Here is an 11426-nt window from a genome sequence, read left to right as displayed (position 1 = left end):
ATGGGACCTTGATGCTGCTTAAGCATTCAAACATGATTTCTTTCTCTTTATTGCTAAGAATGTAGCTAGCAGGTCTTAAATATTGGCGTCCATCATCTGTCTTCTCTGGATGCAGGATGTCTCGTTCTTCCATGCGTTGCAAGTCTTGTCGTGCTTCAAGTGAATCCTTAGGCTTACCATGAATCCTAGAAGGTTCACATAAAGATTCTTTGTCAGGTGCATGACGTCGATCGCATTCCGGACCTCTAGGACTTGCCAATAGGGTAGCTCCCAAAATATTGACTTCTTCTTCCACATGGGTGCATGACCCGTTGCATCTTTTGGAACTGGTTGGCTGCCTTGTCCCTTACCAAAAACTACTTTCACATCCTTAACCATCTCAAATACATCTTCTCCAGTTCTGTTGTGAGGCTTGCATCGGTGGTCTGCCTTACCTTTAAAATGCTTTCCTTTCTTTCTAACTGGGTGATTCATAGAAAGAAATCGACGATACCCAAGGTACACGACCTTTCTGCATTCTTTCAAATATATACTATCAAGGTCATCAAAACAATGTGTGCATGCATTATATCCCTTGTTTGTCTGTCCTGAAAGATTACTTAGAGCAGGTCAATCACTGATTGTCACAAACAACAGTGCTCGTAGGTCGAAGTGTTCCTGTTTGTACTCATCCCACACACGAACACCTGTTTCACTCCATAAAAGAAGGAGTTCTTCAAATAATGGCCTTAGATAGACATCAATGTCATTGCCCGGTTGCTTCGGGCCTTGGATGAGCACCGGCATCATAATGAACTTTTGCTTCATGCATAACCATAGAGGAAGGTTGTAGATACATAGTGTAACAGGCCAAGTGCTATGACTACTGCTTTGCTCACCAAAAGGATTCATACCGTCCGTACTTAAAGTGAACCTTAAGTTTCTTGCGTCTTTTACAAACTCTAGAAATTCCCTGTCTATTGCTCTCCACTGGGACCCATCAGCAGGGTGTCTCAACATGTTGTCTACTTTATGGTCTTCTTTGTGCCACCGCAACAATTTTGCATGGTCCTTATTTCTAAAAAGACGTTTCAAATGTGGTATTATAGGTGCATACCACATAACCTTTGCAGGGATTTTTTTCTGGGACGTTCTTCCCCCTCAACATCGCCAGGGTCATCTCGCCTGATCTTATACCGTGATGCTTTACATACTGGAAATTCATCTAAATTCTCGTAGTCCTTGCCACGGTATAGGATGCAGTCGTTAGGACATGCATGTATCTTCTTGATTTCTAATCCCAAAGGACAGACGATCTGTTTTGCTTCGTACGTAGTAGTGGGCAGTTTGTTAGGCTTCGGCATCATTTTTTTTGGATCTTCAGTAATTGGCCAAATGTCTTATCGGATACACCATTCTGTGCCTTCTATTTTAACAATTCTAGTGTTGTACCCAGTTTTTTTTGCCCATCCTGGGCAGATGGGTATAGTAATTTCTTGTGATCTTCTAACATGTGGTCAAACTTTGTCTTCTCTTTTTCACTTTTGCAATCTTTCTGTGCATCACGAATGACATCAACAAGAGCATCATCTTCAACAGGTGCGCCTTCTGCACCTGCCTCATCTTCAGCTTCTCCCATTGCTGTATCACTGAAGTCACCGTATTGAGCAATAATGTCGTAAGGCTCCAACTGTTCTTCTTCACCTTCTTCCATCATTATCCTGTTTTCTACATGCTTGGTCCAACAAATATAGTTTGGCATAAAACCCGACTTCAACAAATGTGAGTGAATATTTCTAGAGCTAGAATATTCCTTCAAATTCTGACACAAGGCACATGGGCAACATATGAATCCATCCCGCTTGTTTTCCTCGGCCACTCTTAAGAAATAATGCACACCATCAATGAATTCTTTGGAGCGGCGATCGACATTGAACATCCAATAACGTGTCATTGTTTGCACTGCAACGTAAAGTATTATAAGTTTCTAATTTTTTATAAAGAAATTAAAGTAACAAATAACCTAAAATTCTCTATTTCTGGTTTTTCTAAACCAGCAAAATTAAAAAGACATAAAAGTTCTCTATTTTCTAACTAATCATGAAATGTGGCATGCATACTAGTTATAATTAACTAATTAACCATGTCATAAAAGTGCAAATTAAAGAAATATAAGTTTCTAATTTTAAATAGAGAAATTAAAGTAACAAAAAACTTAAAGTTCTCTATTTCTAATTTTTCTAAACAACCAAAATTAAAAAAGCACAAAAGTTATCTATGTTTCTAACTAATCATGAAATGTGGTATGCATACTAGTTATAATTAACTAATTAACCTTGTCATAAATTTCTAATTAAAGTATTATAAGTTTCTAATTTTTAATAGAGAAATTAAAGTAACAAAAAACCTAAAATTCTCTATTTCTAATTTTTCTAAACAAGCAAAATTAAAAAAGCACAAAAATTCTCTATTTTCCTAAATAATCATGAAATGTGGTATGCATACTAGTTATAATTAACTAACTAAATCGGTAAAAAATTGCAAATTAAAGTATTATATGTTTTAAATTTTTTCTAAACTAATTAAAATAAAAAAAATATATTATCACTATTTCTTAAAAAAAACGCGTCACTGTTGAGAAGGCGATGAAGCTAATAACCTCTTAAAAAACCATAAAATAAAAAACAATATACATAACACTAGGAAATGACATATGCCGCTTCTAAATGTTGAGAAGATGAAGCTAGTGACCTCTTAACAAGTCGATGACGGTGTAGAATCGATGAAATGAATCAATAGCCAGAGATGAGAGCAAGAACAAGCAACTCCAAATGAAGAACAGAACAAAAGAGTGAAGATCGATGGGCTCGGCCAGGGGAAGAAGAGTTCAAATATGGGGAGGGACATTTAGTCCCGATTCCTTTTAAAAACCGGGTCTAAATTCCAACACTAGTTCCGGGTGTGGGACGGACCGGGACAACAACTTTTAATCCCGGTTGGTGGTACCAACCGGGACTAAAGGCTAGGCTGCCGATGTCTGACACAATAGCCGTTGGGCAGAGGACTTTTAGTCCCGGTTGGTCTCACCAACCGGGACTAAATATGTTTTTATTCCGGACGCTATTTAGGCCGAGATTATTGTTCATTTTGAGCAAGTGACCAAAGGCCTGTTCTGTAGTGTGCTAGCATCTCACAGTTGGTTTCCATTAGCAATTTTGAGACTCCCTTTCAACCTTTGCCAGGTGAATTCTTTCCCTACACACGCAAGGGCTTCCATCATAAAGGGGTCAGGGCATCCAAGCCACGGGGGTACCAATGGGCTTGACTACCCTCAAACGCCCTCTATGCATTTCGTAACACTACTCGTAACACCTAGTAGTCCGCCTGATTCGGTCATATAGGTATGCTTAGGATAGAATTTGCATCCACGGGAATGAAGATCTCTCTGTCAGCAGATCAGACACCATGTGCACCTGTTGATATCATTCATCAGGGTGAATGGTCTAGCGTTAAAATGCATATGAATCCACCTATCAAGTCAAATATTTGTAGAATTACCATCACCAATTCTTCTGATCATGCCTAAAGTTAGCAATTTTTACCCAAAACCCGAAACTCGATGGGTAATTACCTCATTAGGGTAAGGGTATGGCTACTTTTTTTTACTCATGGGTAAGATAATGGGAAAAGAGCTTTACCCAGCGGGTAAAGCAGGTAACACTACAGCATGGCTGTTTATAGAAGGCATTTAAAAATGCCTTTAAAAATCATCAAAATGCCTTCAAAAACCTTTTTAGGCATACTTAGAAATGCCTGCTATAAAGTGGACTTAAAAGGTCTTTTGAGGCATTTTTTCAAAACGCCTTCCAATATCAACATATAAAGGCATTTTGTAGCTGCCTATAATAGTTTTTAAAGGCATTATGTATAAGCCTTCAAACACTGAAAGAGGCATTATTAAAAATGCCTCCAAAACCAACTCATACATGCTGAAATTTGCTAGTAATTAATATCAAAATAGCACAAATCCATCGAGAAATTAACCGATGAAAGTAGATATTAACACAATCCAACCATTTAAATCTTTCTGGCATACAGAGTTATATTTGTACCAAACACAATCAATAAGATAGAAAAATAATCAAATATCTATCTTCAAATGATATTCCCAAGTCCTTTTGTGTAGGTCCCCAATCTTAAATGATGCAAATGGAAGTAGTGCAACAAAAGATGTAGATAAAGAAGTAGAGGGAGAAAGCTTCCATGATTCAGATAACCCAGAGCTGATATATCTCTGAATCAAGTTGATTAAACGAGCACCAGCATCATCTGTTTTATGACTGACAAATAATCAAGCTGTCTGCAATGAAAAAAAAAGGTTAGTGCTAAATTTTGAAGCTGAAAATACAACTTAGTAACTCAGTATTTAACTCATCATGATTCTGAAGAAATTAATTAAGTATGTGTGTGCTGAGCCTTGTAGAAAGCACAGTGTGATTTGCTTACACACAAGCAGTGAAGTGTGCTTGCGAGGTGGTGACTGAGCTATGAGAAGCCATAGTGAGGAAGCAATTACCCCACAAGAGGCTCAGGCCATCAAAATACCAAGGTGCTTTCTAAGGGACAATGTAATATAAGAATTATAAGAAGCTATCTGTTCGATCCAAACTAGTCCAAAAAAAGAAGCTATCTCTTACCTCAAAGCAATGTTAAATCATGGGAATAAAAAAACAATGGCTAGTCAACGCATGGGACATGGATTGAACTTCCAAAGGCTATAAGTTGAGGTAAGAAAGCAATGAAATTTGAAGGCCTAAAATACTTAAAATGGCAGGGCCAGCATCTAAAAAGCCGAAGGGTCTTCTTATAATCTTCTTCGGATTTCATCCTTCAAAAAAGTTATGACCAAATAAATTTTTTAACCATAAGTAAACTAATAAACCAGTAGGAGGAAGAAAGCAACATACATTTTTTCAAAGCTTTAGTCATCAATTGGCTGCCCATTTGTTCTGTATGTGTTACTATAGAGCTCAACACGGCTTATCTGTCTTCCTTCCTTTAGTTCCTGTATTAAGAACAATAACACATAAAGACAATCAATGATTAAATTTCAATAAGATAATGGTATACAAGCTGGTCTAAAACAACTACATCCAATGAAACTTGTTAAGTTAAAGAAATTTAGCATGTGAATCCTATATACAACCTTAAACCTCTGCATTGAAGTCAACACATTGATAGCAGCAACACATGTTCACTTAACTACAGTATAACAAAATGAGCTTGAGGTGAACAAACTGGACAGCAGCTAGTATATTCAATGGAATTAAAATATGGAACGATTTTTATTTCGGAACGAAACCATTCCTCAAGATCAATATTAGGATGTAAAATGTCCCCAGAGAAAACAACTGTAAATTGAACTCGATACAACATCAGTAATTCAGCAGTGGTGAAAGCATGTCCAGACATAGATATAGCATTTTACAGAGTGCAAAAGCAAGATAACCAACATGGTCACATGGAACCATGTTGACATAAAAAATAGCATTGGTTTTGGATAAAACTGTACTTAATTAGGAAGAGACGGAGACTTTTGGCACTATTTTCTGATAAGCATAGCACTACCAAGTACCAATAACAGTATTTAGAGAACACATTTCTTCATAATTTCATTAAGCCAATTACTGGCCACTATAAGAGAATTATGCACTCAGCTATTTGTCCACCCACTGTCACTGCTAATATGAGGCCAAGCTATTTCTCAAAAGCATAAAACATATCCAATTTAAATAACCAGGGGATCTGGTTATCACGATAATCCATGAGCTTGCGGATCTGATAAGCTCAGGCACATATTAGATAGTCTTGTCAAAACCTATACATTCTATATGGCACAGAATCGATCATATATTGATATATCGCTTTACCTCATGGGAAGCTAATGAATATCCTGAGCCAGTATATCTGCTACTAGGGATAACTCATCCTTTTCACAACCTCCACGACAACTCATTTAAGCAATTTCTGTTTGCAACATTAAATATCAGTAAAACCATCACTTCCAGAAAAATCAAGCATGAATCCTCATCTCCTATTTGTAATTACATTTTTTCATTTTAGCTTTCTTCAAGGCTCCCACTGATTCCAATTGACTCAACAACAAGCTTGTACCAATAAAACAGGTCAAAACTCCAAACAAATCATGCTCTTCTATATTTATGCGGTTAAGATAAGTTTGGTTTGGACAATTGAAAAAAAAACTAATCTATACAAGCTACTGTACAATTCCTAGATAACTCTATACATCAATGCAAAAAATGTTTATTTTATCTCAGAATTTGCCTAAACCGTAGTTCATTATTTCTAATTCATTTGTACAGATAAGACAACATTTGGTCACAAGTATATACATATTTGTATAAGTTATTGTACAATCCCTAGATAACTCTCCTACACCAATAGAAAACAATGTTTATTTATAATTTATCTCAGAGATTTTATAAACGCTGGTACATTATGTCTAATTCATTTGTGCAGATAAGAAAAATAAATGTATATATTTGTATAAAATCCTAAATAATTATGTATATTTATCTCAGAATTTGCATAAACCCTAGTACATTCGATTGAGTAGAGCAGAGCAATTGGGCAACATACCAGGTCACTGAATATATATTGGATCCAGATTTGCATATGGTTTCTCAAAAATGACAAAATAAAAAGAGAGAAGGCAGAGCATACTACCAAGGTTGCTGCAGCGGGGTTGCGCGACTGGAGGTGCTGGGCGAGGGAGAGCATACTACCAACATTGCTGCGGCCTGTGGGTCCATGGACACAGAACAAAGCAGATTATCAAACATGGGAAAATCTACCGAAGCGGTGGAAGCAGGATTGGATCCTTGGACAAATTATCACGCAGCGAGATGGAGGCGGAGTTGGTGCTGGCGTTTGCGCCAGCATGCCGATTGACGTAGGGCGGACATCACACGACGCCGAGCGGAGGCAACGGGGTTGGGGCGCGCCGTCGTTGTCCGTCGGCGCAGGCTGGTGCGCGCCGCATGGCGCGTGTGGGGGAGGAGGGGGAGGGCGGGGAGGAGGCGGCGCCGGAAGCAGGGGCAGCGCCGGAGGAAGGGGCGGCGCTGGGCTAGATCGAGGCGGAGCGATAGAGGCTGCGGGAGGGGAAGCTTCGAGAGGAAGAGACCGAGAGATGCCCAAGGTGTAGAGGACGACGTGGCTTGCAGAAATTGTAGAATATGCATAAATCAGGACTGCGGGTTAGTTTGTAAAAATATGGAGGGTTCTTTTGCAAAACAGGTATTGCACGACTGCTGCCTCTCGGTGCCAGATAGTCTGTCTTCTGTGATAGCACTACCAAGGCGTTTTGAAAAACGCCTCAAATGCCACATTAATTAAAGGCGTTTTAGAAAAATGCCTTCAATATTTCAGGTATTTAAAGGCGTTTTTAATTTTGCCTCTACAAAACTGGTTTTAAAGGTATTTTTATAAAAATGCCTTTAAGTAGAAAGAAATTAAGGCGATTTTATAAAAGTGCCTTTAACAAAATGCCTTTAATTAAGAGACAAGTTGTAGTGTAAGGGTATGGGACTGCATTGCCCATACCCGTTAACTAAAGATGGCAATTTTTACCCGAAACCCGAAACCTGATGGGTAATTACCTCATTAGGGTAAGGGTATGGCTATTTTTTTACCCATGGGTAAGATAATGGGAAAAAAGCTTTACCCAGCGGGTAAAGCGGGTAAGGGCATGAGACTGCATTGCCCTTACCCGTTAACCCATGGGTAAATTGAACCCAATAAATTATACTAGAATCATAGAACTTGTGGATTTTATGACTTGTTATCTAGTAATGATGGATTTACGCATTTGATCATTTGATTGTGTGTTCATGTAGCTTGTATATTTGAAGAGTTTATTAATGATTTATGATATTTTGGCTAAATTTGGGAGCCTGATATATTAAAACATGTATTTTTTTCATAGCAAATATTCTTAAAATCATGGGTAAAGATAACCCATGGGTTATCCGTTATCCGCATGGGTAAGGGTATGGGAAAAAACTCTTACCCGTGCACGGGTATGGGTAAATTAACGGGTAAAATTTTTTCTCGTGGGTAAGGGTATGGGTAACACATACCCTGCGGGTAATTACCCATTGCTATCCCCATAGGTAATTTTAACCCGATTCAATAAGTTAGAATCATGGGCCAAAATCACCATACACAGCCCAGGCCTAATAAAAATCATATAAAATACTGTCAAACCCTAGTCCCTCATCTTAGTATCTCACCCATCCGCTCCCTCCCTTTTCCCCTATCTCCTTGCGGCGGCCGCACAACACGGGAACTTGTGAAATTTGCCACTTGTTCTCTAGTAATGATGGATCTATCTATTAGATTACTTGATCAAGTGTTCATAGAGCTTGTTTATTTGATGATTTTGTTAATGACTTGTGATGCGTTGAGTGAAATTGGGAGCCTGAAATATTTAAATATTTATTTATTTTTTGCAAGTATTTTTAGAATCATGGGTAAGGATAACCCATGGGTTACCCGTTACCCGCGTGGGTAAGAGTATGGGAAAAAACTCTTATCCGTGCACGGATATGAGTAAATTAGTGGGAAAAATATTTTTCTCGTGAGTAAGGGCGGTAGCATATACCCAGCGGATAATTACTCATTGCCATCTTTAATCATGCCTGGACATAGCGAGCATAGAGACTATCTGGCCTTGTAGATAGATTCCATCCCTGCTTCCCTAACATGCACTATAGTTTCTAAGTTTAGTTTCTCATCAAAGTAGAATCTCATCAACCTTTTCTCTACTATAGTTTCTTAGAGCCTGTTTGGATCCCTACAACTAATACAGTTAGTTGCTAAAAATTAGTTGATAATCTATTTTGAATCCTCAGGTAATTATTTCTTGCCTATCACCAAGTAACAATTAGTCATTGGTTGGTTTCTCCTAGCTAACACACTTAATGGTTAGCTGGATGGATCAAGGCATGACCTTATTAGTCCTCTAAACACCAATTTACCAAAATTTCTCCTGCTTTTTGTATTTTAATCTAATTTTTTGCTATAAAATTCACGGTGGTCATTGTATTAGTTATGCTACTCGTTCTGTCTTTGAAAGAATGTAATTATGAAAACCGTATAATTAAACTGGCTCAAGTCTGACCAAATTTATAGTAAATATTACTAGTAAATATATTCCGTAACTACTCGAATGGTACTTGTTTTGTCTTATAAGTGCTAGCATCTGTTTTTTTTTTCTAAGTTTAGTTAACGTTAAAACTTTTTGATTTCTTGAAACGTGAGAATTGTATTATTCTTTTATGGACTGAGTAAGCCACAATGACAAACTAGAACGACCCACCAAATTTTTGCTGTATTTTTTACACACTATAAACAATTAACTACCGGTTCTCCCAGCACTTACGATTCTGGTTGGTACTTTGGTATGACCGCGTTGGTGTTCGCTAATTGATTATGAAAAAATTACTAAATAGTTGATATATTTAACTAATAATTTTCGCAGACGCACATGGGCGACGCAAAAACTAACCTCTGCATGCATGCAGCTAGCTCGATTGAATGCATCCACAGCATCCCACGAGCGTTCGATCGCCTACCCGGCTGCGCCTGGAGCTCGCTGCCTGCGGTGGCTGTCGCAATAGCTTGTCCTTGTTGTTCTTGGCCTGAACGTGGGCCCGATGCGTCCGTCAGGCCCCACACGTCAGCAGCAGCTGGCCTACGTGTGTGCGCTGTTTAAATCCGCGCGCGTGATCCTCGGCGTGAGCTGTCTGTCTGTCTGCATAACCGTTCGATCGGTCCCAACGGGGATGGTCTTAATTCCCTCTTGCAGACGTTGCATATACTCCCTCCATACTAGAAATACATGACGTTTAGAACATATATATAATTATGCTTACCAAGAAGTCATTAATTAAGGGTAATCTTCCGATTTTACCCTTATTAAATAGAGAGGTGCGGGTCTATCCTAGACATAAAAGATTCTCTGGTCTATTGGTTACCAGAGCTGGTTTCAAGGCACCTGTGGACGAGGGCGGAGGTTCGATTCCTGTGACCAGATTCCTCAGGAGCTAGGACGACATCTATTGCAAAATTAGACCACTAGTCTAAAACGACATCTAATCTAGGTATGGAGGGACCAACGTCGGCTGATGTCGCTCACATCAACGCGTAGCAAACCAGGATGCATGGGTGGTACTATGGATCATGTTTACCTTTAAAACTACTCCTATATATTACTGCCTGCCTGTTGATTCCATGACTTTCCTGGTACGTAACTAATGATGACTACAGGGTTGTTCACAATTTTTGCGAAATGTTTAAGATTCAAAAATAAAAAATATTGGTAAATTTTTTTTGATTAAATTCATCTTTCACTCTGCTAAAATTGACCCTTTATACCCTCTAGTCTTATCAAATAGCTCTAAATTTCTTCCATTCTTTTAATTTTCTCACTCACACATTAGACGACACTAGCATATGACCACTCTCAGCCTCCTATATTACCACGATTCTAATTCTCTGATATATTATTTTATTTCGCCCATGTTATATAACTTTTTGATGGATGATAGATTATAGAGTTTTTTCTAGCGAAATGATAACATTTTTTTTAAAAAAAATAGTTTCAATTTATTTAAATTTGACCAGATATTTCTAAAGTTTCATATTTGTCCCTAGGGATCCAATTTTTTCCCCCTACGGTATTGTAAACCTTGGACGACAACTCCTAACTGCAATTTTTCATTGTAGTTTCTGTCCGTATATCGTTGTTTATGAACACTTGGGATGGCCGGCATGAGACTTGACACTTGACTGGGTGTAAGAAGATGTTCTTTTCAGCAGAGTGATTTATAATAAGAAAAAAACAAAAAGAACAGTTAGATAGCTACATGCTGATAATAGTTTCTTTTTAACTTGTTTGTTTAGGTAATTGGACTCTTTTGGTAGCTTCTCTGAAATCAACGTATAATCGGTAAAAACCGAGCTTAACAGTGCGGAAAAGATACATGTTTCTTAGTTTCTAGGACAGTGAGCTCTCTAGTCTCGATCTACCACAACATATATAGATACCACACTTGTTTCCTAATCCTGTTGTCTTAGTTTTGAGTGAACATAATATTATTTGTTATACAAACAAGGTAGTTGTTAGCGGAAAATCGTTATCGCACCGTACATAGATTAACATACCGAACCAACGCCTCGGTTATTGATCTGAGATTACAATTGAGCATGAAAAATATTGGTTCATATAATTTTTTTGAGGTCGTGGTTTATATATAGTATTAGTTTGGTAATAATCGACACAAATTTATTTATGCCCCGTTGGTTCCAATGAGTTTTACTGTCAAGTGCAATAGGCAAGGAATTGAATATACTCTTTCTAGATT

The 11426-nt window shown here is 38.0% G+C and overlaps 1 long non-coding RNA gene across 2 annotated transcripts; it reads right to left on the bottom strand.

Annotated features, from left to right (window-relative positions):
* Positions 4128-7189, bottom strand: LOC110435752. Of its 2 annotated transcripts, XR_002453602.1 has the most exons (4): positions 6727-7189; positions 5910-6006; positions 4947-5044; positions 4128-4339 (listed from the first exon to the last, which is right to left on the bottom strand). It is a non-coding gene; the product is annotated as an uncharacterized LOC110435752 (long non-coding RNA). The 2 variants fall into 2 exon arrangements; XR_002453603.1 differs by lacking the exon at positions 5910-6006.

Source organism: Sorghum bicolor, chromosome 5 (genome assembly GCF_000003195.3).
Source record: "Sorghum bicolor cultivar BTx623 chromosome 5, Sorghum_bicolor_NCBIv3, whole genome shotgun sequence".
Lineage (NCBI taxonomy): Eukaryota > Viridiplantae > Streptophyta > Magnoliopsida > Poales > Poaceae > Sorghum > Sorghum bicolor.
The sequence above is the reverse complement of the archived record's forward strand: the minus strand, read 5'-3'. Positions and strand labels throughout refer to the sequence as shown.